The 27,116-nt window shown below is 36.9% G+C and overlaps 39 non-coding genes across 39 annotated transcripts; all 39 read right to left on the reverse strand.

Annotated features, from left to right (window-relative positions):
- Positions 1-139: 139 nt before the first annotated feature.
- Positions 140-211, reverse strand: TRNAG-UCC (transfer RNA glycine (anticodon UCC)). The gene has a single exon. It is a non-coding gene; the product is annotated as a tRNA-Gly (tRNA).
- Positions 212-632: 421 nt separating this feature from the next.
- On the reverse strand, positions 633-704 carry TRNAG-UCC (transfer RNA glycine (anticodon UCC)). The gene has a single exon. It is a non-coding gene; the product is annotated as a tRNA-Gly (tRNA).
- Positions 705-1,619: 915 nt separating this feature from the next.
- TRNAG-UCC (transfer RNA glycine (anticodon UCC)) lies at positions 1,620-1,691 on the reverse strand. Its single transcript has one exon. It is a non-coding gene; the product is annotated as a tRNA-Gly (tRNA).
- Positions 1,692-2,606: 915 nt separating this feature from the next.
- Positions 2,607-2,678, reverse strand: TRNAG-UCC (transfer RNA glycine (anticodon UCC)). Its single transcript has one exon. It is a non-coding gene; the product is annotated as a tRNA-Gly (tRNA).
- A 421-nt stretch (positions 2,679-3,099) lies between these two features.
- Positions 3,100-3,171, reverse strand: TRNAG-UCC (transfer RNA glycine (anticodon UCC)). Its single transcript has one exon. It is a non-coding gene; the product is annotated as a tRNA-Gly (tRNA).
- Positions 3,172-3,592: 421 nt separating this feature from the next.
- Positions 3,593-3,664, reverse strand: TRNAG-UCC (transfer RNA glycine (anticodon UCC)). The gene has a single exon. It is a non-coding gene; the product is annotated as a tRNA-Gly (tRNA).
- Positions 3,665-4,086: 422 nt separating this feature from the next.
- On the reverse strand, positions 4,087-4,158 carry TRNAG-UCC (transfer RNA glycine (anticodon UCC)). Its single transcript has one exon. It is a non-coding gene; the product is annotated as a tRNA-Gly (tRNA).
- Positions 4,159-5,073: 915 nt separating this feature from the next.
- Positions 5,074-5,145, reverse strand: TRNAG-UCC (transfer RNA glycine (anticodon UCC)). Its single transcript has one exon. It is a non-coding gene; the product is annotated as a tRNA-Gly (tRNA).
- A 421-nt stretch (positions 5,146-5,566) lies between these two features.
- Positions 5,567-5,638, reverse strand: TRNAG-UCC (transfer RNA glycine (anticodon UCC)). Its single transcript has one exon. It is a non-coding gene; the product is annotated as a tRNA-Gly (tRNA).
- A 423-nt stretch (positions 5,639-6,061) lies between these two features.
- Positions 6,062-6,133, reverse strand: TRNAG-UCC (transfer RNA glycine (anticodon UCC)). The gene has a single exon. It is a non-coding gene; the product is annotated as a tRNA-Gly (tRNA).
- A 916-nt stretch (positions 6,134-7,049) lies between these two features.
- TRNAG-UCC (transfer RNA glycine (anticodon UCC)) lies at positions 7,050-7,121 on the reverse strand. Its single transcript has one exon. It is a non-coding gene; the product is annotated as a tRNA-Gly (tRNA).
- A 422-nt stretch (positions 7,122-7,543) lies between these two features.
- Positions 7,544-7,615, reverse strand: TRNAG-UCC (transfer RNA glycine (anticodon UCC)). The gene has a single exon. It is a non-coding gene; the product is annotated as a tRNA-Gly (tRNA).
- A 423-nt stretch (positions 7,616-8,038) lies between these two features.
- TRNAG-UCC (transfer RNA glycine (anticodon UCC)) lies at positions 8,039-8,110 on the reverse strand. The gene has a single exon. It is a non-coding gene; the product is annotated as a tRNA-Gly (tRNA).
- A 421-nt stretch (positions 8,111-8,531) lies between these two features.
- TRNAG-UCC (transfer RNA glycine (anticodon UCC)) lies at positions 8,532-8,603 on the reverse strand. The gene has a single exon. It is a non-coding gene; the product is annotated as a tRNA-Gly (tRNA).
- A 423-nt stretch (positions 8,604-9,026) lies between these two features.
- TRNAG-UCC (transfer RNA glycine (anticodon UCC)) lies at positions 9,027-9,098 on the reverse strand. Its single transcript has one exon. It is a non-coding gene; the product is annotated as a tRNA-Gly (tRNA).
- A 915-nt stretch (positions 9,099-10,013) lies between these two features.
- TRNAG-UCC (transfer RNA glycine (anticodon UCC)) lies at positions 10,014-10,085 on the reverse strand. Its single transcript has one exon. It is a non-coding gene; the product is annotated as a tRNA-Gly (tRNA).
- Positions 10,086-10,507: 422 nt separating this feature from the next.
- TRNAG-UCC (transfer RNA glycine (anticodon UCC)) lies at positions 10,508-10,579 on the reverse strand. The gene has a single exon. It is a non-coding gene; the product is annotated as a tRNA-Gly (tRNA).
- Positions 10,580-11,000: 421 nt separating this feature from the next.
- TRNAG-UCC (transfer RNA glycine (anticodon UCC)) lies at positions 11,001-11,072 on the reverse strand. The gene has a single exon. It is a non-coding gene; the product is annotated as a tRNA-Gly (tRNA).
- Positions 11,073-11,494: 422 nt separating this feature from the next.
- On the reverse strand, positions 11,495-11,566 carry TRNAG-UCC (transfer RNA glycine (anticodon UCC)). The gene has a single exon. It is a non-coding gene; the product is annotated as a tRNA-Gly (tRNA).
- Positions 11,567-11,989: 423 nt separating this feature from the next.
- On the reverse strand, positions 11,990-12,061 carry TRNAG-UCC (transfer RNA glycine (anticodon UCC)). The gene has a single exon. It is a non-coding gene; the product is annotated as a tRNA-Gly (tRNA).
- A 421-nt stretch (positions 12,062-12,482) lies between these two features.
- Positions 12,483-12,554, reverse strand: TRNAG-UCC (transfer RNA glycine (anticodon UCC)). The gene has a single exon. It is a non-coding gene; the product is annotated as a tRNA-Gly (tRNA).
- A 915-nt stretch (positions 12,555-13,469) lies between these two features.
- Positions 13,470-13,541, reverse strand: TRNAG-UCC (transfer RNA glycine (anticodon UCC)). Its single transcript has one exon. It is a non-coding gene; the product is annotated as a tRNA-Gly (tRNA).
- A 422-nt stretch (positions 13,542-13,963) lies between these two features.
- TRNAG-UCC (transfer RNA glycine (anticodon UCC)) lies at positions 13,964-14,035 on the reverse strand. The gene has a single exon. It is a non-coding gene; the product is annotated as a tRNA-Gly (tRNA).
- Positions 14,036-14,950: 915 nt separating this feature from the next.
- Positions 14,951-15,022, reverse strand: TRNAG-UCC (transfer RNA glycine (anticodon UCC)). Its single transcript has one exon. It is a non-coding gene; the product is annotated as a tRNA-Gly (tRNA).
- A 916-nt stretch (positions 15,023-15,938) lies between these two features.
- On the reverse strand, positions 15,939-16,010 carry TRNAG-UCC (transfer RNA glycine (anticodon UCC)). The gene has a single exon. It is a non-coding gene; the product is annotated as a tRNA-Gly (tRNA).
- Positions 16,011-16,926: 916 nt separating this feature from the next.
- On the reverse strand, positions 16,927-16,998 carry TRNAG-UCC (transfer RNA glycine (anticodon UCC)). The gene has a single exon. It is a non-coding gene; the product is annotated as a tRNA-Gly (tRNA).
- A 916-nt stretch (positions 16,999-17,914) lies between these two features.
- Positions 17,915-17,986, reverse strand: TRNAG-UCC (transfer RNA glycine (anticodon UCC)). Its single transcript has one exon. It is a non-coding gene; the product is annotated as a tRNA-Gly (tRNA).
- Positions 17,987-18,408: 422 nt separating this feature from the next.
- On the reverse strand, positions 18,409-18,480 carry TRNAG-UCC (transfer RNA glycine (anticodon UCC)). The gene has a single exon. It is a non-coding gene; the product is annotated as a tRNA-Gly (tRNA).
- Positions 18,481-19,396: 916 nt separating this feature from the next.
- Positions 19,397-19,468, reverse strand: TRNAG-UCC (transfer RNA glycine (anticodon UCC)). The gene has a single exon. It is a non-coding gene; the product is annotated as a tRNA-Gly (tRNA).
- Positions 19,469-20,383: 915 nt separating this feature from the next.
- On the reverse strand, positions 20,384-20,455 carry TRNAG-UCC (transfer RNA glycine (anticodon UCC)). Its single transcript has one exon. It is a non-coding gene; the product is annotated as a tRNA-Gly (tRNA).
- Positions 20,456-20,877: 422 nt separating this feature from the next.
- Positions 20,878-20,949, reverse strand: TRNAG-UCC (transfer RNA glycine (anticodon UCC)). Its single transcript has one exon. It is a non-coding gene; the product is annotated as a tRNA-Gly (tRNA).
- A 422-nt stretch (positions 20,950-21,371) lies between these two features.
- TRNAG-UCC (transfer RNA glycine (anticodon UCC)) lies at positions 21,372-21,443 on the reverse strand. The gene has a single exon. It is a non-coding gene; the product is annotated as a tRNA-Gly (tRNA).
- A 916-nt stretch (positions 21,444-22,359) lies between these two features.
- On the reverse strand, positions 22,360-22,431 carry TRNAG-UCC (transfer RNA glycine (anticodon UCC)). The gene has a single exon. It is a non-coding gene; the product is annotated as a tRNA-Gly (tRNA).
- Positions 22,432-23,346: 915 nt separating this feature from the next.
- Positions 23,347-23,418, reverse strand: TRNAG-UCC (transfer RNA glycine (anticodon UCC)). Its single transcript has one exon. It is a non-coding gene; the product is annotated as a tRNA-Gly (tRNA).
- A 422-nt stretch (positions 23,419-23,840) lies between these two features.
- TRNAG-UCC (transfer RNA glycine (anticodon UCC)) lies at positions 23,841-23,912 on the reverse strand. Its single transcript has one exon. It is a non-coding gene; the product is annotated as a tRNA-Gly (tRNA).
- A 422-nt stretch (positions 23,913-24,334) lies between these two features.
- TRNAG-UCC (transfer RNA glycine (anticodon UCC)) lies at positions 24,335-24,406 on the reverse strand. Its single transcript has one exon. It is a non-coding gene; the product is annotated as a tRNA-Gly (tRNA).
- A 422-nt stretch (positions 24,407-24,828) lies between these two features.
- TRNAG-UCC (transfer RNA glycine (anticodon UCC)) lies at positions 24,829-24,900 on the reverse strand. Its single transcript has one exon. It is a non-coding gene; the product is annotated as a tRNA-Gly (tRNA).
- A 916-nt stretch (positions 24,901-25,816) lies between these two features.
- On the reverse strand, positions 25,817-25,888 carry TRNAG-UCC (transfer RNA glycine (anticodon UCC)). Its single transcript has one exon. It is a non-coding gene; the product is annotated as a tRNA-Gly (tRNA).
- Positions 25,889-26,803: 915 nt separating this feature from the next.
- On the reverse strand, positions 26,804-26,875 carry TRNAG-UCC (transfer RNA glycine (anticodon UCC)). Its single transcript has one exon. It is a non-coding gene; the product is annotated as a tRNA-Gly (tRNA).
- Between the last annotated feature and the right edge of the window lie 241 nt (positions 26,876-27,116).

Here is a 27,116-nt window from a genome sequence, read left to right on the forward strand (position 1 = left end):
ACACCAACACCTACAAAGCATCTCTACTTTTTCTGCGTTCTACGTTTCAGCTAAATTAGTACAAACAATGCAAGATCAGCAGAAGGATTTGCAGAGTTTGTTCACAAAAAGCTTAAAACAAAAAAAAATACCTATTTCATGCGTTGGCCGGGAATCGAACCCGGGTCAACTGCTTGGAAGGCAGCTATGCTCACCACTATACCACCAACGCCTACATTTTATAGTTTTTTTTGTGTATTTTCTCCGGCAGTTACTGCTTAATAGCGTGTCATGAATGAAAGATCAGTATAATTGAATGCAGTAAGTGTTCACAAAAAGATTAAAAAACACAAAATACAAGAAATTATTTTACTTTTGCCACGGGTTCCAAATTTGGAAAATGAGCACAAGGGTTTGCAGAGAGTTTTACAAAAGTTTTAAAAATCACAAGTAGCGATTGCCAGAACATGAAGCAGGGTTACCGTTTTGGAAGGCACCTTTACAAATCAATATAACACCAACACCTACAAAGCATCTCTACTTTTTCTGCGTTCTACGTTTCAGCTAAATTAGTACAAACAATGCAAGATCAGCAGAAGGATTTGCAGAGTTTGTTCACAAAAAGCTTAAAACAGAAAAAAAAACCTATTTCATGCGTTGGCCGGGAATCGAACCCGGGTCAACTGCTTGGAAGGCAGCTATGCTCACCACTATACCACCAACGCCTACACTTTATAGTTTTTTTTGTGTAACTTCTCCGGCAGTTACTGCTTAATAGCGTGTCATGAATGAAAGATCAGTATAATTGAATGCAGTAAGTGTTCACAAAAAGATTAAAAAACACAAAATACAAGAAATTATTTTACTTTTGCCACGGGTTCCAAAATTGGAAAATGAGCACAAGGGTTTGCAGAGAGTTTTACAAAAGTTTTAAAAATCACAAGTAGCGATTGCCAGAACATGAAGCAGGGTTACCGTTTTGGAAGGCACCTTTACAAATCAATATAACACCAACACCTACAAAGCATCTCTACTTTTTCTGCGTTCTACGTTTCAGCTAAATTAGTACAAACAATGCAAGATCAGCAGAAGGATTTGCAGAGTTTGTTCACAAAAAGCTTAAAACAGAAAAAAAAAAACTATTTCAAGCGTTGGCCGGGAATTGAACGCTGGTCAACTGCTTGGAAGGCAGATATGCTCACCACTATACCACCAACGCCTACACTTTATAGTTTTTTTTGTGTATTTTCTCCGGCAGTTACTGCTTAATAGCGTGTCATGAATGAAAGATCAGTATAATTGAATGCAGTAAGTGTTCACAAAAAGATTAAAAAACACAAAATACAAGAAATTATTTTACTTTTGCCACGGGTTCCAAAATTGGAAAATGAGCACAAGGGTTTGCAGAGAGTTTTACAAAAGTTTTAAAAATCACAAGTAGCGATTGCCAGAACATGAAGCAGGGTTACCGTTTTGGAAGGCACCTTTACAAATCAATATAACACCAACACCTACAAAGCATCTCTACTTTTTCTGCGTTCTACGTTTCAGCTAAATTAGTACAAACAATGCAAGATCAGCAGAAGGATTTGCAGAGTTTGTTCACAAAAAGCTTAAAACAGAAAAAAAAACCTATTTCATGCGTTGGCCGGGAATCGAACCCGGGTCAACTGCTTGGAAGGCAGCTATGCTCACCACTATACCACCAACGCCTACACTTTATAGTTTTTTTTGTGTAACTTCTCCGGCAGTTACTGCTTAATAGCGTGTCATGAATGAAAGATCAGTATAATTGAATGCAGTAAGTGTTCACAAAAAGATTAAAAAACACAAAATACAAGAAATTATTTTACTTTTGCCACGGGTTCCAAAATTGGAAAATGAGCACAAGGGTTTGCAGAGAGTTTTACAAAAGTTTTAAAAATCACAAGTAGCGATTGCCAGAACATGAAGCAGGGTTACCGTTTTGGAAGGCACCTTTACAAATCAATATAACACCAACACCTACAAAGCATCTCTACTTTTTCTGCGTTCTACGTTTCAGCTAAATTAGTACAAACAATGCAAGATCAGCAGAAGGATTTGCAGAGTTTGTTCACAAAAAGCTTAAAACAGAAAAAAAAAAACTATTTCAAGCGTTGGCCGGGAATTGAACGCTGGTCAACTGCTTGGAAGGCAGATATGCTCACCACTATACCACCAACGCCTACACTTTATAGTTTTTTTTGTGTATTTTCTCCGGCAGTTACTGCTTAATAGCGTGTCATGAATGAAAGATCAGTATAATTGAATGCAGTAAGTGTTCACAAAAAGATTAAAAAACACAAAATACAAGAAATTATTTTACTTTTGCCACGGGTTCCAAAATTGGAAAATGAGCACAAGGGTTTGCAGAGAGTTTTACAAAAGTTTTAAAAATCACAAGTAGCGATTGCCAGAACATGAAGCAGGGTTACCGTTTTGGAAGGCACCTTTACAAATCAATATAACACCAACACCTACAAAGCATCTCTACTTTTTCTGCGTTCTACGTTTCAGCTAAATTAGTACAAACAATGCAAGATCAGCAGAAGGATTTGCAGAGTTTGTTCACAAAAAGCTTAAAACAGAAAAAAAAAACTATTTCATGCGTTGGCCGGGAATCGAACCCGGGTCAACTGCTTGGAAGGCAGCTATGCTCACCACTATACCACCAACGCCTACACTTTATAGTTTTTTTTGTGTAACTTCTCCGGCAGTTACTGCTTAATAGCGTGTCATGAATGAAAGATCAGTATAATTGAATGCAGTAAGTGTTCACAAAAAGATTAAAAAACACAAAATACAAGAAATTATTTTACTTTTGCCACGGGTTCCAAAATTGGAAAATGAGCACAAGGGTTTGCAGAGAGTTTTACAAAAGTTTTAAAAATCACAAGTAGCGATTGCCAGAACATGAAGCAGGGTTACCGTTTTGGAAGGCACCTTTACAAATCAATATAACACCAACACCTACAAAGCATCTCTACTTTTTCTGCGTTCTACGTTTCAGCTAAATTAGTACAAACAATGCAAGATCAGCAGAAGGATTTGCAGAGTTTGTTCACAAAAAGCTTAAAACAGAAAAAAATACCTATTTCATGTGTTGGCCGGGAATCGAACCCGGGTCAACTGCTTGGAAGGCAGCTATGCTCACCACTATACCACCAACGCCTACACTTTATAGTTTTTTTTGTGTAACTTCTCCGGCAGTTACTGCTTAATAGCGTGTCATGAATGAAAGATCAGTATAATTGAATGCAGTAAGTGTTCACAAAAAGATTAAAAAACACAAAATACAAGAAATTATTTTACTTTTGCCACGGGTTCCAAAATTGGAAAATGAGCACAAGGGTTTGCAGAGAGTTTTACAAAAGTTTTAAAAATCACAAGTAGCGATTGCCAGAACATGAAGCAGGGTTACCGTTTTGGAAGGCACCTTTACAAATCAATATAACACCAACACCTACAAAGCATCTCTACTTTTTCTGCGTTCTACGTTTCAGCTAAATTAGTACAAACAATGCAAGATCAGCAGAAGGATTTGCAGAGTTTGTTCACAAAAAGCTTAAAACAAAAAAAAATACCTATTTCATGCGTTGGCCGGGAATCGAACCCGGGTCAACTGCTTGGAAGGCAGCTATGCTCACCACTATACCACCAACGCCTACATTTTATAGTTTTTTTTGTGTATTTTCTCCGGCAGTTACTGCTTAATAGCGTGTCATGAATGAAAGATCAGTATAATTGAATGCAGTAAGTGTTCACAAAAAGATTAAAAAACACAAAATACAAGAAATTATTTTACTTTTGCCACGGGTTCCAAAATTGGAAAATGAGCACAAGGGTTTGCAGAGAGTTTTACAAAAGTTTTAAAAATCACAAGTAGCGATTGCCAGAACATGAAGCAGGGTAACCGTTTTGGAAGGCACCTTTACAAATCAATATAACACCAACACCTACAAAGCATCTCTACTTTTTCTGCGTTCTACGTTTCAGCTAAATTAGTACAAACAATGCAAGATCAGCAGAAGGATTTGCAGAGTTTGTTCACAAAAAGCTTAAAACAAAAAAAAAATACCTATTTCATGCGTTGGCCGGGAATCGAACCCGGGTCAACTGCTTGGAAGGCAGCTATGCTCACCACTATACCACCAACGCCTACACTTTATAGTTTTTTTTGTGTAACTTCTCCGGCAGTTACTGCTTAATAGCGTGTCATGAATGAAAGATCAGTATAATTGAATGCAGTAAGTGTTCACAAAAAGATTAAAAAACACAAAATACAAGAAATTATTTTACTTTTGCCACGGGTTCCAAAATTGGAAAATGAGCACAAGGGTTTGCAGAGAGTTTTACAAAAGTTTTAAAAATCACAAGTAGCGATTGCCAGAACATGAAGCAGGGTTACCGTTTTGGAAGGCACCTTTACAAATCAATATAACACCAACACCTACAAAGCATCTCTACTTTTTCTGCGTTCTACGTTTCAGCTAAATTAGTACAAACAATGCAAGATCAGCAGAAGGATTTGCAGAGTTTGTTCACAAAAAGCTTAAAACAGAAAAAAAAAAACTATTTCAAGCGTTGGCCGGGAATTGAACGCTGGTCAACTGCTTGGAAGGCAGATATGCTCACCACTATACCACCAACGCCTACACTTTATAGTTTTTTTTGTGTATTTTCTCCGGCAGTTACTGCTTAATAGCGTGTCATGAATGAAAGATCAGTATAATTGAATGCAGTAAGTGTTCACAAAAAGATTAAAAAACACAAAATACAAGAAATTATTTTACTTTTGCCACGGGTTCCAAAATTGGAAAATGAGCACAAGGGTTTGCAGAGAGTTTTACAAAAGTTTTAAAAATCACAAGTAGCGATTGCCAGAACATGAAGCAGGGTTACCGTTTTGGAAGGCACCTTTACAAATCAATATAACACCAACACCTACAAAGCATCTCTACTTTTTCTGCGTTCTACGTTTCAGCTAAATTAGTACAAACAATGCAAGATCAGCAGAAGGATTTGCAGAGTTTGTTCACAAAAAGCTTAAAACAGAAAAAAAAACCTATTTCATGCGTTGGCCGGGAATCGAACCCGGGTCAACTGCTTGGAAGGCAGCTATGCTCACCACTATACCACCAACGCCTACACTTTATAGTTTTTTTTGTGTAACTTCTCCGGCAGTTACTGCTTAATAGCGTGTCATGAATGAAAGATCAGTATAATTGAATGCAGTAAGTGTTCACAAAAAGATTAAAAAACACAAAATACAAGAAATTATTTTACTTTTGCCACGGGTTCCAAAATTGGAAAATGAGCACAAGGGTTTGCAGAGAGTTTTACAAAAGTTTTAAAAATCACAAGTAGCGATTGCCAGAACATGAAGCAGGGTTACCGTTTTGGAAGGCACCTTTACAAATCAATATAACACCAACACCTACAAAGCATCTCTACTTTTTCTGCGTTCTACGTTTCAGCTAAATTAGTACAAACAATGCAAGATCAGCAGAAGGATTTGCAGAGTTTGTTCACAAAAAGCTTAAAACAGAAAAAAATACCTATTTCATGTGTTGGCCGGGAATCGAACCCGGGTCAACTGCTTGGAAGGCAGCTATGCTCACCACTATACCACCAACGCCTACACTTTATAGTTTTTTTTGTGTAACTTCTCCGGCAGTTACTGCTTAATAGCGTGTCATGAATGAAAGATCAGTATAATTGAATGCAGTAAGTGTTCACAAAAAGATTAAAAAACACAAAATACAAGAAATTATTTTACTTTTGCCACGGGTTCCAAAATTGGAAAATGAGCACAAGGGTTTGCAGAGAGTTTTACAAAAGTTTTAAAAATCACAAGTAGCGATTGCCAGAACATGAAGCAGGGTTACCGTTTTGGAAGGCACCTTTACAAATCAATATAACACCAACACCTACAAAGCATCTCTACTTTTTCTGCGTTCTACGTTTCAGCTAAATTAGTACAAACAATGCAAGATCAGCAGAAGGATTTGCAGAGTTTGTTCACAAAAAGCTTAAAACAAAAAAAAAAATACCTATTTCATGCGTTGGCCGGGAATCGAACCCGGGTCAACTGCTTGGAAGGCAGCTATGCTCACCACTATACCACCAACGCCTACACTTTATAGTTTTTTTTGTGTAACTTCTCCGGCAGTTACTGCTTAATAGCGTGTCATGAATGAAAGATCAGTATAATTGAATGCAGTAAGTGTTCACAAAAAGATTAAAAAACACAAAATACAAGAAATTATTTTACTTTTGCCACGGGTTCCAAAATTGGAAAATGAGCACAAGGGTTTGCAGAGAGTTTTACAAAAGTTTTAAAAATCACAAGTAGCGATTGCCAGAACATGAAGCAGGGTTACCGTTTTGGAAGGCACCTTTACAAATCAATATAACACCAACACCTACAAAGCATCTCTACTTTTTCTGCGTTCTACGTTTCAGCTAAATTAGTACAAACAATGCAAGATCAGCAGAAGGATTTGCAGAGTTTGTTCACAAAAAGCTTAAAACAAAAAAAAAAAAACTATTTCAAGCGTTGGCCGGGAATTGAACGCTGGTCAACTGCTTGGAAGGCAGATATGCTCACCACTATACCACCAACGCCTACACTTTATAGTTTTTTTTGTGTATTTTCTCCGGCAGTTACTGCTTAATAGCGTGTCATGAATGAAAGATCAGTATAATTGAATGCAGTAAGTGTTCACAAAAAGATTAAAAAACACAAAATACAAGAAATTATTTTACTTTTGCCACGGGTTCCAAAATTGGAAAATGAGCACAAGGGTTTGCAGAGAGTTTTACAAAAGTTTTAAAAATCACAAGTAGCGATTGCCAGAACATGAAGCAGGGTTACCGTTTTGGAAGGCACCTTTACAAATCAATATAACACCAACACCTACAAAGCATCTCTACTTTTTCTGCGTTCTACGTTTCAGCTAAATTAGTACAAACAATGCAAGATCAGCAGAAGGATTTGCAGAGTTGGTTCACAAAAAGCTTAAAACAAAAAAAAAATACCTATTTCATGCGTTGGCCGGGAATCGAACCCGGGTCAACTGCTTGGAAGGCAGCTATGCTCACCACTATACCACCAACGCCTACACTTTATAGTTTTTTTTGTGTATTTTCTCCGGCAGTTACTGCTTAATAGCGTGTCATGAATGAAAGATCAGTATAATTGAATGCAGTAAGTGTTCACAAAAAGATTAAAAAACACAAAATACAAGAAATTATTTTACTTTTGCCACGGGTTCCAAAATTGGAAAATGAGCACAAGGGTTTGCAGAGAGTTTTACAAAAGTTTTAAAAATCACAAGTAGCGATTGCCAGAACATGAAGCAGGGTTACCGTTTTGGAAGGCACCTTTACAAATCAATATAACACCAACACCTACAAAGCATCTCTACTTTTTCTGCGTTCTACGTTTCAGCTAAATTAGTACAAACAATGCAAGATCAGCAGAAGGATTTGCAGAGTTTGTTCACAAAAAGCTTAAAACAAAAAAAAAATACCTATTTCATGCGTTGGCCGGGACTCGAACCCGGGTCAACAGCTTGGAAGGCAGCTATGCTCACCACTATACCACCAACGCCTACACTTTACAGTTTTTTTTGTGTATTTTCTCCGGCAGTTACTGCTTAATAGCGTGTCATGAATGAAAGATCAGTATAATTGAATGCAGTAAGTGTTCACAAAAAGATTAAAAAACACAAAATACAAGAAATTATTTTACTTTTGCCACGGGTTCCAAAATTGGAAAATGAGCACAAGGGTTTGCAGAGAGTTTTACAAAAGTTTTAAAAATCACAAGTAGCGATTGCCAGAACATGAAGCAGGGTTACCGTTTTGGAAGGCACCTTTACAAATCAATATAACACCAACACCTACAAAGCATCTCTACTTTTTCTGCGTTCTACGTTTCAGCTAAATTAGTACAAACAATGCAAGATCAGCAGAAGGATTTGCAGGGTTTGTTCACAAAAAGCTTAAAACAAAAAAAAAAATACCTATTTCATGCGTTGGCCGGGAATCGAACCCGGGTCAACTGCTTGGAAGGCAGCTATGCTCACCACTATACCACCAACGCCTACACTTTATAGTTTTTTTTGTGTATTTTCTCCGGCAGTTACTGCTTAATAGCGTGTCATGAATGAAAGATCAGTATAATTGAATGCAGTAAGTGTTCACAAAAAGATTAAAAAACACAAAATACAAGAAATTATTTTACTTTTGCCACGGGTTCCAAAATTGGAAAATGAGCACAAGGGTTTGCAGAGAGTTTTACAAAAGTTTTAAAAATCACAAGTAGCGATTGCCAGAACATGAAGCAGGGTTACCGTTTTGGAAGGCACCTTTACAAATCAATATAACACCAACACCTACAAAGCATCTCTACTTTTTCTGCGTTCTACGTTTCAGCTAAATTAGTACAAACAATGCAAGATCAGCAGAAGGATTTGCAGAGTTTGTTCACAAAAAGCTTAAAACAAAAAAAAATACCTATTTCATGCGTTGGCCGGGAATCGAACCCGGGTCAACTGCTTGGAAGGCAGCTATGCTCACCACTATACCACCAACGCCTACATTTTATAGTTTTTTTTGTGTATTTTCTCCGGCAGTTACTGCTTAATAGCGTGTCATGAATGAAAGATCAGTATAATTGAATGCAGTAAGTGTTCACAAAAAGATTAAAAAACACAAAATACAAGAAATTATTTTACTTTTGCCACGGGTTCCAAAATTGGAAAATGAGCACAAGGGTTTGCAGAGAGTTTTACAAAAGTTTTAAAAATCACAAGTAGCGATTGCCAGAACATGAAGCAGGGTAACCGTTTTGGAAGGCACCTTTACAAATCAATATAACACCAACACCTACAAAGCATCTCTACTTTTTCTGCGTTCTACGTTTCAGCTAAATTAGTACAAACAATGCAAGATCAGCAGAAGGATTTGCAGAGTTTGTTCACAAAAAGCTTAAAACAAAAAAAAAAATACCTATTTCATGCGTTGGCCGGGAATCGAACCCGGGTCAACTGCTTGGAAGGCAGCTATCCTCACCACTATACCACCAACGCCTACATTTTATAGTTTTTTTTGTGTATTTTCTCCGGCAGTTACTGCTTAATAGCGTGTCATGAATGAAAGATCAGTATAATTGAATGCAGTAAGTGTTCACAAAAAGATTAAAAAACACAAAATACAAGAAATTATTTTACTTTTGCCACGGGTTCCAAAATTGGAAAATGAGCACAAGGGTTTGCAGAGAGTTTTACAAAAGTTTTAAAAATCACAAGTAGCGATTGCCAGAACATGAAGCAGGGTTACCGTTTTGGAAGGCACCTTTACAAATCAATATAACACCAACACCTACAAAGCATCTCTACTTTTTCTGCGTTCTACGTTTCAGCTAAATTAGTACAAACAATGCAAGATCAGCAGAAGGATTTGCAGAGTTTGTTCACAAAAAGCTTAAAACAAAAAAAAATACCTATTTCATGCGTTGGCCGGGAATCGAACTCGGGTCAATTGCTTGGAAGGCAGCTATGCTCACCACTATACCACCAACGCCTACATTTTATAGTTTTTTTTGTGTATTTTCTCCGGCAGTTACTGCTTAATAGCGTGTCATGAATGAAAGATCAGTATAATTGAATGCAGTAAGTGTTCACAAAAAGATTAAAAAACACAAAATACAAGAAATTATTTTACTTTTGCCACGGGTTCCAAAATTGGAAAATGAGCACAAGGGTTTGCAGAGAGTTTTACAAAAGTTTTAAAAATCACAAGTAGCGATTGCCAGAACATGAAGCAGGGTTACCGTTTTGGAAGGCACCTTTACAAATCAATATAACACCAACACCTACAAAGCATCTCTACTTTTTCTGCGTTCTACGTTTCAGCTAAATTAGTACAAACAATGCAAGATCAGCAGAAGGATTTGCAGAGTTTGTTCACAAAAAGCTTAAAACAAAAAAAAAATACCTATTTCATGCGTTGGCCGGGAATCGAACCCGGGTCAACTGCTTGGAAGGCAGCTATGCTCACCACTATACCACCAACGCCTACATTTTATAGTTTTTTTTGTGTATTTTCTCCGGCAGTTACTGCTTAATAGCGTGTCATGAATGAAAGATCAGTATAATTGAATGCAGTAAGTGTTCACAAAAAGATTAAAAAACACAAAATACAAGAAATTATTTTACTTTTGCCACGGGTTCCAAATTTGGAAAATGAGCACAAGGGTTTGCAGAGAGTTTTACAAAAGTTTTAAAAATCACAAGTAGCGATTGCCAGAACATGAAGCAGGGTTACCGTTTTGGAAGGCACCTTTACAAATCAATATAACACCAACACCTACAAAGCATCTCTACTTTTTCTGCGTTCTACGTTTCAGCTAAATTAGTACAAACAATGCAAGATCAGCAGAAGGATTTGCAGAGTTTGTTCACAAAAAGCTTAAAACAAAAAAAAAATACCTATTTCATGCGTTGGCCGGGAATCGAACCCGGGTCAACTGCTTGGAAGGCAGCTATGCTCACCACTATACCACCAACGCCTACACTTTATAGTTTTTTTTGTGTATTTTCTCCGGCAGTTACTGCTTAATAGCGTGTCATGAATGAAAGATCAGTATAATTGAATGCAGTAAGTGTTCACAAAAAGATTAAAAAACACAAAATACAAGAAATTATTTTACTTTTGCCACGGGTTCCAAAATTGGAAAATGAGCACAAGGGTTTGCAGAGAGTTTTACAAAAGTTTTAAAATTCACAAGTAGCGATTGCCAGAACATGAAGCAGGGTTACCGTTTTGGAAGGCACCTTTACAAATCAATATAACACCAACACCTACAAAGCATCTCTACTTTTTCTGCGTTCTACGTTTCAGCTAAATTAGTACAAACAATGCAAGATCAGCAGAAGGATTTGCAGAGTTTGTTCACAAAAAGCTTAAAACAAAAAAAAAAAACTATTTCAAGCGTTGGCCGGGAATCGAACCCGGGTCAACTGCTTGGAAGGCAGCTATGCTCACCACTATACCACCAACGCCTACACTTTATAGTTTTTTTTGTGTAACTTCTCCGGCAGTTACTGCTTAATAGCGTGTCATGAATGAAAGATCAGTATAATTGAATGCAGTAAGTGTTCACAAAAAGATTAAAAAACACAAAATACAAGAAATTATTTTACTTTTGCCACGGGTTCCAAAATTGGAAAATGAGCACAAGGGTTTGCAGAGAGTTTTACAAAAGTTTTAAAAATCACAAGTAGCGATTGCCAGAACATGAAGCAGGGTTACCGTTTTGGAAGGCACCTTTACAAATCAATATAACACCAACACCTACAAAGCATCTCTACTTTTTCTGCGTTCTACGTTTCAGCTAAATTAGTACAAACAATGCAAGATCAGCAGAAGGATTTGCAGAGTTTGTTCACAAAAAGCTTAAAACAAAAAAAAAATACCTATTTCATGCGTTGGCCGGGACTCGAACCCGGGTCAACAGCTTGGAAGGCAGCTATGCTCACCACTATACCACCAACGCCTACACTTTACAGTTTTTTTTGTGTATTTTCTCCGGCAGTTACTGCTTAATAGCGTGTCATGAATGAAAGATCAGTATAATTGAATGCAGTAAGTGTTCACAAAAAGATTAAAAAACACAAAATACAAGAAATTATTTTACTTTTGCCACGGGTTCCAAAATTGGAAAATGAGCACAAGGGTTTGCAGAGAGTTTTACAAAAGTTTTAAAAATCACAAGTAGCGATTGCCAGAACATGAAGCAGGGTTACCGTTTTGGAAGGCACCTTTACAAATCAATATAACACCAACACCTACAAAGCATCTCTACTTTTTCTGCGTTCTACGTTTCAGCTAAATTAGTACAAACAATGCAAGATCAGCAGAAGGATTTGCAGGGTTTGTTCACAAAAAGCTTAAAACAAAAAAAAAAATACCTATTTCATGCGTTGGCCGGGAATCGAACCCGGGTCAACTGCTTGGAAGGCAGCTATGCTCACCACTATACCACCAACGCCTACACTTTATAGTTTTTTTTGTGTATTTTCTCCGGCAGTTACTGCTTAATAGCGTGTCATGAATGAAAGATCAGTATAATTGAATGCAGTAAGTGTTCACAAAAAGATTAAAAAACACAAAATACAAGAAATTATTTTACTTTTGCCACGGGTTCCAAAATTGGAAAATGAGCACAAGGGTTTGCAGAGAGTTTTACAAAAGTTTTAAAAATCACAAGTAGCGATTGCCAGAACATGAAGCAGGGTTACCGTTTTGGAAGGCACCTTTACAAATCAATATAACACCAACACCTACAAAGCATCTCTACTTTTTCTGCGTTCTACGTTTCAGCTAAATTAGTACAAACAATGCAAGATCAGCAGAAGGATTTGCAGAGTTTGTTCACAAAAAGCTTAAAACAAAAAAAAATACCTATTTCATGCGTTGGCCGGGAATCGAACCCGGGTCAACTGCTTGGAAGGCAGCTATGCTCACCACTATACCACCAACGCCTACATTTTATAGTTTTTTTTGTGTATTTTCTCCGGCAGTTACTGCTTAATAGCGTGTCATGAATGAAAGATCAGTATAATTGAATGCAGTAAGTGTTCACAAAAAGATTAAAAAACACAAAATACAAGAAATTATTTTACTTTTGCCACGGGTTCCAAAATTGGAAAATGAGCACAAGGGTTTGCAGAGAGTTTTACAAAAGTTTTAAAAATCACAAGTAGCGATTGCCAGAACATGAAGCAGGGTTACCGTTTTGGAAGGCACCTTTACAAATCAATATAACACCAACACCTACAAAGCATCTCTACTTTTTCTGCGTTCTACGTTTCAGCTAAATTAGTACAAACAATGCAAGATCAGCAGAAGGATTTGCAGAGTTTGTTCACAAAAAGCTTAAAACAAAAAAAAATACCTATTTCATGCGTTGGCCGGGAATCGAACTCGGGTCAATTGCTTGGAAGGCAGCTATGCTCACCACTATACCACCAACGCCTACATTTTATAGTTTTTTTTGTGTATTTTCTCCGGCAGTTACTGCTTAATAGCGTGTCATGAATGAAAGATCAGTATAATTGAATGCAGTAAGTGTTCACAAAAAGATTAAAAAACACAAAATACAAGAAATTATTTTACTTTTGCCACGGGTTCCAAAATTGGAAAATGAGCACAAGGGTTTGCAGAGAGTTTTACAAAAGTTTTAAAAATCACAAGTAGCGATTGCCAGAACATGAAGCAGGGTTACCGTTTTGGAAGGCACCTTTACAAATCAATATAACACCAACACCTACAAAGCATCTCTACTTTTTCTGCGTTCTACGTTTCAGCTAAATTAGTACAAACAATGCAAGATCAGCAGAAGGATTTGCAGAGTTTGTTCACAAAAAGCTTAAAACAAAAAAAAAATACCTATTTCATGCGTTGGCCGGGAATCGAACCCGGGTCAACTGCTTGGAAGGCAGCTATGCTCACCACTATACCACCAACGCCTACATTTTATAGTTTTTTTTGTGTATTTTCTCCGGCAGTTACTGCTTAATAGCGTGTCATGAATGAAAGATCAGTATAATTGAATGCAGTAAGTGTTCACAAAAAGATTAAAAAACACAAAATACAAGAAATTATTTTACTTTTGCCACGGGTTCCAAATTTGGAAAATGAGCACAAGGGTTTGCAGAGAGTTTTACAAAAGTTTTAAAAATCACAAGTAGCGATTGCCAGAACATGAAGCAGGGTTACCGTTTTGGAAGGCACCTTTACAAATCAATATAACACCAACACCTACAAAGCATCTCTACTTTTTCTGCGTTCTACGTTTCAGCTAAATTAGTACAAACAATGCAAGATCAGCAGAAGGATTTGCAGAGTTTGTTCACAAAAAGCTTAAAACAAAAAAAAAATACCTATTTCATGCGTTGGCCGGGAATCGAACCCGGGTCAACTGCTTGGAAGGCAGCTATGCTCACCACTATACCACCAACGCCTACACTTTATAGTTTTTTTTGTGTATTTTCTCCGGCAGTTACTGCTTAATAGCGTGTCATGAATGAAAGATCAGTATAATTGAATGCAGTAAGTGTTCACAAAAAGATTAAAAAACACAAAATACAAGAAATTATTTTACTTTTGCCACGGGTTCCAAAATTGGAAAATGAGCACAAGGGTTTGCAGAGAGTTTTACAAAAGTTTTAAAATTCACAAGTAGCGATTGCCAGAACATGAAGCAGGGTTACCGTTTTGGAAGGCACCTTTACAAATCAATATAACACCAACACCTACAAAGCATCTCTACTTTTTCTGCGTTCTACGTTTCAGCTAAATTAGTACAAACAATGCAAGATCAGCAGAAGGATTTGCAGAGTTTGTTCACAAAAAGCTTAAAACAAAAAAAAAAAACTATTTCAAGCGTTGGCCGGGAATTGAACGCTGGTCAACTGCTTGGAAGGCAGCTATGCTCACCACTATACCACCAACGCCTACACTTTATAGTTTTTTTTGTGTATTTTCTCCGGCAGTTACTGCTTAATAGCGTGTCATGAATGAAAGATCAGTATAATTGAATGCAGTAAGTGTTCACAAAGAGATTAAAAAACACAAAATACAAGAAATTATTTTACTTTTGCCACGGGTTCCAAAATTGGAAAATGAGCACAAGGGTTTGCAGAGAGTTTTACAAAAGTTTTAAAAATCACAAGTAGCGATTGCCAGAACATGAAGCAGGGTTACCGTTTTGGAAGGCACCTTTACAAATCAATATAACACCAACACCTACAAAGCATCTCTACTTTTTCTGCGTTCTACGTTTCAGCTAAATTAGTACAAACAATGCAAGATCAGCAGAAGGATTTGCAGAGTTTGTTCACAAAAAGCTTAAAACAAAAAAAAAATACCTATTTCATGCGTTGGCCGGGAATCGAACCCGGGTCAACTGCTTGGAAGGCAGCTATGCTCACCACTATACCACCAACGCCTACACTTTATAGTTTTTTTTGTGTATTTTCTCCGGCAGTTACTGCTTAATAGCGTGTCATGAATGAAAGATCAGTATAATTGAATGCAGTAAGTGTTCACAAAAAGATTAAAAAACACAAAATACAAGAAATTATTTTACTTTTGCCACGGGTTCCAAAATTGGAAAATGAGCACAAGGGTTTGCAGAGAGTTTTACAAAAGTTTTAAAAATCACAAGTAGCGATTGCCAGAACATGAAGCAGGGTTACCGTTTTGGAAGGCACCTTTACAAATCAATATAACACCAACACCTACAAAGCATCTCTACTTTTTCTGCGTTCTACGTTTCAGCTAAATTAGTACAAACAATGCAAGATCAGCAGAAGGATTTGCAGAGTTTGTTCACAAAAAGCTTAAAACAAAAAAAAAATACCTATTTCATGCGTTGGCCGGGAATCGAACCCGAGTCAACTGCTTGGAAGGCAGCTATGCTCACCACTATACCACCAACGCCTACGCTTTATAGTTTTTTTTGTGTATTTTCTCCGGCAGTTACTGCTTAATAGCGTGTCATGAATGAAAGATCAGTATAATTGAATGCAGTAAGTGTTCACAAAAAGATTAAAAAACACAAAATACAAGAAATTATTTTACTTTTGCCACGGGTTCCAAAATTGGAAAATGAGCACAAGGGTTTGCAGAGAGTTTTACAAAAGTTTTAAAAATCACAAGTAGCGATTGCCAGAACATGAAGCAGGGTTACCGTTTTGGAAGGCACCTTTACAAATCAATATAACACCAACACCTACAAAGCATCTCTACTTTTTCTGCGTTCTACGTTTCAGCTAAATTAGTACAAACAATGCAAGATCAGCAGAAGGATTTGCAGGGTTTGTTCACAAAAAGCTTAAAACAAAAAAAAAATACCTATTTCATGCGTTGGCCGGGAATCGAACCCGGGTCAACTGCTTGGAAGGCAGCTATGCTCACCACTATACCACCAACGCCTACACTTTATAGTTTTTTTTGTGTAACTTCTCCGGCAGTTACTGCTTAATAGCGTGTCATGAATGAAAGATCAGTATAATTGAATGCAGTAAGTGTTCACAAAAAGATTAAAAAACACAAAATACAAGAAATTATTTTACTTTTGCCACGGGTTCCAAAATTGGAAAATGAGCACAAGGGTTTGCAGAGAGTTTTACAAAAGTTTTAAAAATCACAAGTAGCGATTGCCAGAACATGAAGCAGGGTTACCGTTTTGGAAGGCACCTTTACAAATCAATATAACACCAACACCTACAAAGCATCTCTACTTTTTCTGCGTTCTACGTTTCAGCTAAATTAGTACAAACAATGCAAGATCAGCAGAAGGATTTGCAGAGTTTGTTCACAAAAAGCTTAAAACAAAAAAAAAAAAACTATTTCAAGCGTTGGCCGGGAATTGAATGCTGGTCAACTGCTTGGAAGGCAGCTATGCTCACCACTATACCACCAACGCCTACACTTTATAGTTTTTTTTGTGTATTTTCTCCGGCAGTTACTGCTTAATAGCGTGTCATGAATGAAAGATCAGTATAATTGAATGCAGTAAGTGTTCACAAAAAGATTAAAAAACACAAAATACAAGAAATTATTTTACTTTTGCCACGGGTTCCAAAATTGGAAAATGAGCACAAGGGTTTGCAGAGAGTTTTACAAAAGTTTTAAAAATCACAAGTAGCGATTGCCAGAACATGAAGCAGGGTTACCGTTTTGGAAGGCACCTTTACAAATCAATATAACACCAACACCTACAAAGCATCTCTACTTTTTCTGCGTTCTACGTTTCAGCTAAATTAGTACAAACAATGCAAGATCAGCAGAAGGATTTGCAGGGTTTGTTCACAAAAAGCTTAAAACAAAAAAAAAATACCTATTTCATGCGTTGGCCGGGAATCGAACCCGGGTCAACTGCTTGGAAGGCAGCTATGCTCACCACTATACCACCAACGCCTACACTTTATAGTTTTTTTTGTGTAACTTCTCCGGCAGTTACTGCTTAATAGCGTGTCATGAATGAAAGATCAGTATAATTGAATGCAGTAAGTGTTCACAAAAAGATTAAAAAACACAAAATACAAGAAATTATTTTACTTTTGCCACGGGTTCCAAAATTGGAAAATGAGCACAAGGGTTTGCAGAGAGTTTTACAAAAGTTTTAAAAATCACAAGTAGCGATTGCCAGAACATGAAGCAGGGTTACCGTTTTGGAAGGCACCTTTACAAATCAATATAACACCAACACCTACAAAGCATCTCTACTTTTTCTGCGTTCTACGTTTCAGCTAAATTAGTACAAACAATGCAAGATCAGCAGAAGGATTTGCAGAGTTTGTTCACAAAAAGCTTAAAACAAAAAAAAAAAAACTATTTCAAGCGTTGGCCGGGAATTGAATGCTGGTCAACTGCTTGGAAGGCAGCTATGCTCACCACTATACCACCAACGCCTACACTTTATAGTTTTTTTTGTGTATTTTCTCCGGCAGTTACTGCTTAATAGCGTGTCATGAATGAAAGATCAGTATAATTGAATGCAGTAAGTGTTCACAAAAAGATTAAAAAACACAAAATACAAGAAATTATTTTACTTTTGCCACGGGTTCCAAAATTGGAAAATGAGCACAAGGGTTTGCAGAGAGTTTTACAAAAGTTTTAAAAATCACAAGTAGCGATTGCCAGAACATGAAGCAGGGTTACCGTTTTGGAAGGCACCTTTACAAATCAATATAACACCAACACCTACAAAGCATCTCTACTTTTTCTGCGTTCTACGTTTCAGCTAAATTAGTACAAACAATGCAAGATCAGCAGAAGGATTTGCAGGGTTTGTTCACAAAAAGCTTAAAACAAAAAAAAAATACCTATTTCATGCGTTGGCCGGGAATCGAACCCGGGTCAACTGCTTGGAAGGCAGCTATGCTCACCACTATACCACCAACGCCTACACTTTATAGTTTTTTTTGTGTAACTTCTCCGGCAGTTACTGCTTAATAGCGTGTCATGAATGAAAGATCAGTATAATTGAATGCAGTAAGTGTTCACAAAAAGATTAAAAAACACAAAATACAAGAAATTATTTTACTTTTGCCACGGGTTCCAAAATTGGAAAATGAGCACAAGGGTTTGCAGAGAGTTTTACAAAAGTTTTAAAAATCACAAGTAGCGATTGCCAGAACATGAAGCAGGGTTACCGTTTTGGAAGGCACCTTTACAAATCAATATAACACCAACACCTACAAAGCATCTCTACTTTTTCTGCGTTCTACGTTTCAGCTAAATTAGTACAAACAATGCAAGATCAGCAGAAGGATTTGCAGGGTTTGTTCACAAAAAGCTTAAAACAAAAAAAAAATACCTATTTCATGCGTTGGCCGGGAATCGAACCCGGGTCAACTGCTTGGAAGGCAGCTATGCTCACCACTATACCACCAACGCCTACACTTTATAGTTTTTTTTGTGTAACTTCTCCGGCAGTTACTGCTTAATAGCGTGTCATGAATGAAAGATCAGTATAATTGAATGCAGTAAGTGTTCACAAAAAGATTAAAAAACACAAAATACAAGAAATTATTTTACTTTTGCCACGGGTTCCAAAATTGGAAAATGAGCACAAGGGTTTGCAGAGAGTTTTACAAAAGTTTTAAAAATCACAAGTAGCGATTGCCAGAACATGAAGCAGGGTTACCGTTTTGGAAGGCACCTTTACAAATCAATATAACACCAACACCTACAAAGCATCTCTACTTTTTCTGCGTTCTACGTTTCAGCTAAATTAGTACAAACAATGCAAGATCAGCAGAAGGATTTGCAGAGTTTGTTCACAAAAAGCTTAAAACAAAAAAAAAAAAACTATTTCAAGCGTTGGCCGGGAATTGAATGCTGGTCAACTGCTTGGAAGGCAGCTATGCTCACCACTATACCACCAACGCCTACACTTTATAGTTTTTTTTGTGTATTTTCTCCGGCAGTTACTGCTTAATAGCGTGTCATGAATGAAAGATCAGTATAATTGAATGCAGTAAGTGTTCACAAAAAGATTAAAAAACACAAAATACAAGAAATTATTTTACTTTTGCCACGGGTTCCAAAATTGGAAAATGAGCACAAGGGTTTGCAGAGAGTTTTACAAAAGTTTTAAAAATCACAAGTAGCGATTGCCAGAACATGAAGCAGGGTTACCGTTTTGGAAGGCACCTTTACAAATCAATATAACACCAACACCTACAAAGCATCTCTACTTTTTCTGCGTTCTACGTTTCAGCTAAATTAGTACAAACAATGCAAGATCAGCAGAAGGATTTGCAGAGTTTGTTCACAAAAAGCTTAAAACAAAAAAAAAATACCTATTTCATGCGTTGGCCGGGAATCGAACCCGGGTCAACTGCTTGGAAGGCAGCTATGCTCACCACTATACCACCAACGCCTACACTTTATAGTTTTTTTTGTGTATTTTCTCCGGCAGTTACTGCTTAATAGCGTGTCATGAATGAAAGATCAGTATAATTGAATGCAGTAAGTGTTCACAAAAAGATTAAAAAACACAAAATACAAGAAATTATTTTACTTTTGCCACGGGTTCCAAAATTGGAAAATGAGCACAAGGGTTTGCAGAGAGTTTTACAAAAGTTTTAAAAATCACAAGTAGCGATTGCCAGAACATGAAGCAGGGTTACCGTTTTGGAAGGCACCTTTACAAATCAATATAACACCAACACCTACAAAGCATCTCTACTTTTTCTGCGTTCTACGTTTCAGCTAAATTAGTACAAACAATGCAAGATCAGCAGAAGGATTTGCAGAGTTTGTTCACAAAAAGCTTAAAACAAAAAAAAATAACTATTTCAAGCGTTGGCCGGGAATTGAACGCTGGTCAACTGCTTGGAAGGCAGCTATGCTCACCACTATACCACCAACGCCTACACTTTATAGTTTTTTTTGTGTATTTTCTCCGGCAGTTACTGCTTAATAGCGTGTCATGAATGAAAGATCAGTATAATTGAATGCAGTAAGTGTTCACAAAAAGATTAAAAAACACAAAATACAAGAAATTATTTTACTTTTGCCACGGGTTCCAAAATTGGAAAATGAGCACAAGGGTTTGCAGAGAGTTTTACAAAAGTTTTAAAAATCACAAGTAGCGATTGCCAGAACATGAAGCAGGGTTACCGTTTTGGAAGGCACCTTTACAAATCAATATAACACCAACACCTACAAAGCATCTCTACTTTTTCTGCGTTCTACGTTTCAGCTAAATTAGTACAAACAATGCAAGATCAGCAGAAGGATTTGCAGAGTTTGTTCACAAAAAGCTTAAAACAAAAAAAAAATACCTATTTCATGCGTTGGCCGGGAATCGAACCCGGGTCAACTGCTTGGAAGGCAGCTATGCTCACCACTATACCACCAACGCCTACACTTTATAGTTTTTTTTTTGTATTTTCTCCGGCAGTTACTGCTTAATAGCGTGTCATGAATGAAAGATCAGTATAATTGAATGCAGTAAGTGTTCACAAAAAGATTAAAAAACACAAAATACAAGAAATTATTTTACTTTTGCCACGGGTTCCAAAATTGGAAAATGAGCACAAGGGTTTGCAGAGAGTTTTACAAAAGTTTTAAAAATCACAAGTAGCGATTGCCAGAACATGAAGCAGGGTTACCGTTTTGGAAGGCACCTTTACAAATCAATATAACACCAACACCTACAAAGCATCTCTACTTTTTCTGCGTTCTACGTTTCAGCTAAATTAGTACAAACAATGCAAGATCAGCAGAAGGATTTGCAGAGTTTGTTCACAAAAAGCTTAAAACAAAAAAAAAATACCTATTTCATGCGTTGGCCGGGAATCGAACCCGGGTCAACTGCTTGGAAGGCAGCTATGCTCACCACTATACCACCAACGCCTACACTTTATAGTTTTTTTTGTGTATTTTCTCCGGCAGTTACTGCTTAATAGCGTGTCATGAATGAAAGATCAGTATAATTGAATGCAGTAAGTGTTCACAAAAAGATTAAAAAACACAAAATACAAGAAATTATTTTACTTTTGCCACGGGTTCCAAAATTGGAAAATGAGCACAAGGGTTTGCAGAGAGTTTTACAAAAGTTTTAAAAATCACAAGTAGCGATTGCCAGAACATGAAGCAGGGTTACCGTTTTGGAAGGCACCTTTACAAATCAATATAACACCAACACCTACAAAGCATCTCTACTTTTTCTGCGTTCTACGTTTCAGCTAAATTAGTACAAACAATGCAAGATCAGCAGAAGGATTTGCAGAGTTTGTTCACAAAAAGCTTAAAACAAAAAAAAAATACCTATTTCATGCGTTGGCCGGGAATCGAACCCGGGTCAACTGCTTGGAAGGCAGCTATGCTCACCACTATACCACCAACGCCTACGCTTTATAGTTTTTTTTGTGTATTTTCTCCGGCAGTTACTGCTTAATAGCGTGTCATGAATGAAAGATCAGTATAATTGAATGCAGTAAGTGTTCACAAAAAGATTAAAAAACACAAAATACAAGAAATTATTTTACTTTTGCCACGGGTTCCAAAATTGGAAAATGAGCACAAGGGTTTGCAGAGAGTTTTACAAAAGTTTTAAAAATCACAAGTAGCGATTGCCAGAACATGAAGCAGGGTTACCGTTTTGGAAGGCACCTTTACAAATCAATATAACACCAACACCTACAAAGCATCTCTACTTTTTCTGCGTTCTACGTTTCAGCTAAATTAGTACAAACAATGCAAGATCAGCAGAAGGATTTGCAGAGTTTGTTCACAAAAAGCTTAAAACAAAAAAAAAAAAACTATTTCAAGCGTTGGCCGGGAATTGAATGCTGGTCAACTGCTTGGAAGGCAGCTATGCTCACCACTATACCACCAACGCCTACACTTTATAGTTTTTTTTGTGTATTTTCTCCGGCAGTTACTGCTTAATAGCGTGTCATGAATGAAAGATCAGTATAATTGAATGCAGTAAGTGTTCACAAAAAGATTAAAAAACACAAAATACAAGAAATTATTTTACTTTTGCCACGGGTTCCAAAATTGGAAAATGAGCACAAGGGTTTGCAGAGAGTTTTACAAAAGTTTTAAAAATCACAAGTAGCGATTGCCAGAACATGAAGCAGGGTTACCGTTTTGGAAGGCACCTTTACAAATCAATATAACACCAACACCTACAAAGCATCTCTACTTTTTCTGCGTTCTACGTTTCAGCTAAATTAGTACAAACAATGCAAGATCAGCAGAAGGATTTGCAGAGTTTGTTCACAAAAAGCTTAAAACAAAAAAAAAATACCTATTTCATGCGTTGGCCGGGAATCGAACCCGGGTCAACTGCTTGGAAGGCAGCTATGCTCACCACTATACCACCAACGCCTACACTTTATAGTTTTTTTTGTGTATTTTCTCCGGCAGTTACTGCTTAATAGCGTGTCATGAATGAAAGATCAGTATAATTGAATGCAGTAAGTGTTCACAAAAAGATTAAAAAACACAAAATACAAGAAATTATTTTACTTTTGCCACGGGTTCCAAAATTGGAAAATGAGCACAAGGGTTTGCAGAGAGTTTTACAAAAGTTTTAAAAATCACAAGTAGCGATTGCCAGAACATGAAGCAGGGTTACCGTTTTGGAAGGCACCTTTACAAATCAATATAACACCAACACCTACAAAGCATCTCTACTTTTTCTGCGTTCTACGTTTCAGCTAAATTAGTACAAACAATGCAAGATCAGCAGAAGGATTTGCAGAGTTTGTTCACAAAAAGCTTAAAACAAAAAAAAAAAACTATTTCAAGCGTTGGCCGGGAATTGAACGCTGGTCAACTGCTTGGAAGGCAGCTATGCTCACCACTATACCACCAACGCCTACACTTTATAGTTTTTTTTGTGTATTTTCTCCGGCAGTTACTGCTTAATAGCGTGTCATGAATGAAAGATCAGTATAATTGAATGCAGTAAGTGTTCACAAAAAGATTAAAAAACACAAAATACAAGAAATTATTTTACTTTTGCCACGGGTTCCAAAATTGGAAAATGAGCACAAGGGTTTGCAGAGAGTTTTACAAAAGTTTTAAAAATCACAAGTAGCGATTGCCAGAACATGAAGCAGGGTTACCGTTTTGGAAGGCACCTTTACAAATCAATATAACACCAACACCTACAAAGCATCTCTACTTTTTCTGCGTTCTACGTTTCAGCTAAATTAGTACAAACAATGCAAGATCAGCAGAAGGATTTGCAGAGTTTGTTCACAAAAAGCTTAAAACAAAAAAAAAATACCTATTTCATGCGTTGGCCGGGAATCGAACCCGGGTCAACTGCTTGGAAGGCAGCTATGCTCACCACTATACCACCAACGCCTACACTTTATAGTTTTTTTTGTGTATTTTCTCCGGCAGTTACTGCTTAATAGCGTGTCATGAATGAAAGATCAGTATAATTGAATGCAGTAAGTGTTCACAAAAAGATTAAAAAACACAAAATACAAGAAATTATTTTACTTTTGCCACGGGTTCCAAAATTGGAAAATGAGCACAAGGGTTTGCAGAGAGTTTTACAAAAGTTTTAAAAATCACAAGTAGCGATTGCCAGAACATGAAGCAGGGTTACCGTTTTGGAAGGCACCTTTACAAATCAATATAACACCAACACCTACAAAGCATCTCTACTTTTTCTGCGTTCTACGTTTCAGCTAAATTAGTACAAACAATGCAAGATCAGCAGAAGGATTTGCAGAGTTTGTTCACAAAAAGCTTAAAACAAAAAAAAAATACCTATTTCATGCGTTGGCCGGGAATCGAACCCGGGTCAACTGCTTGGAAGGCAGCTATGCTCACCACTATACCACCAACGCCTACACTTTATAGTTTTTTTTGTGTATTTTCTCCGGCAGTTACTGCTTAATAGCGTGTCATGAATGAAAGATCAGTATAATTGAATGCAGTAAGTGTTCACAAAAAGATTAAAAAACACAAAATACAAGAAATTATTTTACTTTTGCCACGGGTTCCAAAATTGGAAAATGAGCACAAGGGTTTGCAGAGAGTTTTACAAAAGTTTTAAAAATCACAAGTAGCGATTGCCAGAACATGAAGCAGGGTTACCGTTTTGGAAGGCACCTTTACAAATCAATATAACACCAACACCTACAAAGCATCTCTACTTTTTCTGCGTTCTACGTTTCAGCTAAATTAGTACAAACAATGCAAGATCAGCAGAAGGATTTGCAGAGTTTGTTCACAAAAAGCTTAAAACAAAAAAAAAATACCTATTTCATGCGTTGGCCGGGAATCGAACCCGGGTCAACTGCTTGGAAGGCAGCTATGCTCACCACTATACCACCAACGCCTACACTTTATAGTTTTTTTTGTGTATTTTCTCCGGCAGTTACTGCTTAATAGCGTGTCATGAATGAAAGATCAGTATAATTGAATGCAGTAAGTGTTCACAAAAAGATTAAAAAACACAAAATACAAGAAATTATTTTACTTTTGCCACGGGTTCCAAAATTGGAAAATGAGCACAAGGGTTTGCAGAGAGTTTTACAAAAGTTTTAAAAATCACAAGTAGCGATTGCCAGAACATGAAGCAGGGTTACCGTTTTGGAAGGCACCTTTACAAATCAATATAACACCAACACCTACAAAGCATCTCTACTTTTTCTGCGTTCTACGTTTCAGCTAAATTAGTACAAACAATGCAAGATCAGCAGAAGGATTTGCAGAGTTTGTTCACAAAAAGCTTAAAACAAAAAAAAAATACCTATTTCATGCGTTGGCCGGGAATCGAACCCGGGTCAACTGCTTGGAAGGCAGCTATGCTCACCACTATACCACCAACGCCTACACTTTATAGTTTTTTTTGTGTATTTTCTCCGGCAGTTACTGCTTAATAGCGTGTCATGAATGAAAGATCAGTATAATTGAATGCAGTAAGTGTTCACAAAAAGATTAAAAAACACAAAATACAAGAAATTATTTTACTTTTGCCACGGGTTCCAAAATTGGAAAATGAGCACAAGGGTTTGCAGAGAGTTTTACAAAAGTTTTAAAAATCACAAGTAGCGATTGCCAGAACATGAAGCAGGGTTACCGTTTTGGAAGGCACCTTTACAAATCAATATAACACCAACACCTACAAAGCATCTCTACTTTTTCTGCGTTCTACGTTTCAGCTAAATTAGTACAAACAATGCAAGATCAGCAGAAGGATTTGCAGAGTTTGTTCACAAAAAGCTTAAAACAAAAAAAAAAAAACTATTTCAAGCGTTGGCCGGGAATTGAACGCTGGTCAACTGCTTGGAAGGCAGATATGCTCACCACTATACCACCAACGCCTACACTTTATAGTTTTTTTTGTGTATTTTCTCCGGCAGTTACTGCTTAATAGCGTGTCATGAATGAAAGATCAGTATAATTGAATGCAGTAAGTGTTCACAAAAAGATTAAAAAACACAAAATACAAGAAATTATTTTACTTTTGCCACGGGTTCCAAAATTGGAAAATGAGCACAAGGGTTTGCAGAGAGTTTTACAAAAGTTTTAAAAATCACAAGTAGCGATTGCCAGAACATGAAGCAGGGTTACCGTTTTGGAAGGCACCTTTACAAATCAATATAACACCAACACCTACAAAGCATCTCTACTTTTTCTGCGTTCTACGTTTCAGCTAAATTAGTACAAACAATGCAAGATCAGCAGAAGGATTTGCAGAGTTTGTTCACAAAAAGCTTAAAACAAAAAAAAAATACCTATTTCATGCGTTGGCCGGGAATCGAACCCGGGTCAACTGCTTGGAAGGCAGCTATGCTCACCACTATACCACCAACGCCTACACTTTATAGTTTTTTTTGTGTATTTTCTCCGGCAGTTACTGCTTAATAGCGTGTCATGAATGAAAGATCAGTATAATTGAATGCAGTAAGTGTTCACAAAAAGATTAAAAAACACAAAATACAAGAAATTATTTTACTTTTGCCACGGGTTCCAAAATTGGAAAATGAGCACAAGGGTTTGCAGAGAGTTTTACAAAAGTTTTAAAAATCACAAGTAGCGATTGCCAGAACATGAAGCAGGGTTACCGTTTTGGAAGGCACCTTTACAAATCAATATAACACCAACACCTACAAAGCATCTCTACTTTTTCTGCGTTCTACGTTTCAGCTAAATTAGTACAAACAATGCAAGATCAGCAGAAGGATTTGCAGAGTTTGTTCACAAAAAGCTTAAAACAAAAAAAAAAAACTATTTCAAGCGTTGGCCGGGAATTGAACGCTGGTCAACTGCTTGGAAGGCAGCTATGCTCACCACTATACCACCAACGCCTACACTTTATAGTTTTTTTTGTGTATTTTCTCCGGCAGTTACTGCTTAATAGCGTGTCATGAATGAAAGATCAGTATAATTGAATGCAGTAAGTGTTCACAAAAAGATTAAAAAACACAAAATACAAGAAATTATTTTACTTTTGCCACGGGTTCCAAAATTGGAAAATGAGCACAAGGGTTTGCAGAGAGTTTTACAAAAGTTTTAAAAATCACAAGTAGCGATTGCCAGAACATGAAGCAGGGTTACCGTTTTGGAAGGCACCTTTACAAATCAATATAACACCAACACCTACAAAGCATCTCTACTTTTTCTGCGTTCTACGTTTCAGCTAAATTAGTACAAACAATGCAAGATCAGCAGAAGGATTTGCAGAGTTTGTTCACAAAAAGCTTAAAACAAAAAAAAAATACCTATTTCATGCGTTGGCCGGGAATCGAACCCGGGTCAACTGCTTGGAAGGCAGCTATGCTCACCACTATACCACCAACGCCTACACTTTATAGTTTTTTTTGTGTATTTTCTCCGGCAGTTACTGCTTAATAGCGTGTCATGAATGAAAGATCAGTATAATTGAATGCAGTAAGTGTTCACAAAAAGATTAAAAAACACAAAATACAAGAAATTATTTTACTTTTGCCACGGGTTCCAAAATTGGAAAATGAGCACAAGGGTTTGCAGAGAGTTTTACAAAAGTTTTAAAAATCACAAGTAGCGATTGCCAGAACATGAAG

This window comes from Rhinoderma darwinii, chromosome 4, assembly GCF_050947455.1.
Source record: "Rhinoderma darwinii isolate aRhiDar2 chromosome 4, aRhiDar2.hap1, whole genome shotgun sequence".
Taxonomy (NCBI): Eukaryota; Metazoa; Chordata; class Amphibia; order Anura; family Rhinodermatidae; genus Rhinoderma; species Rhinoderma darwinii.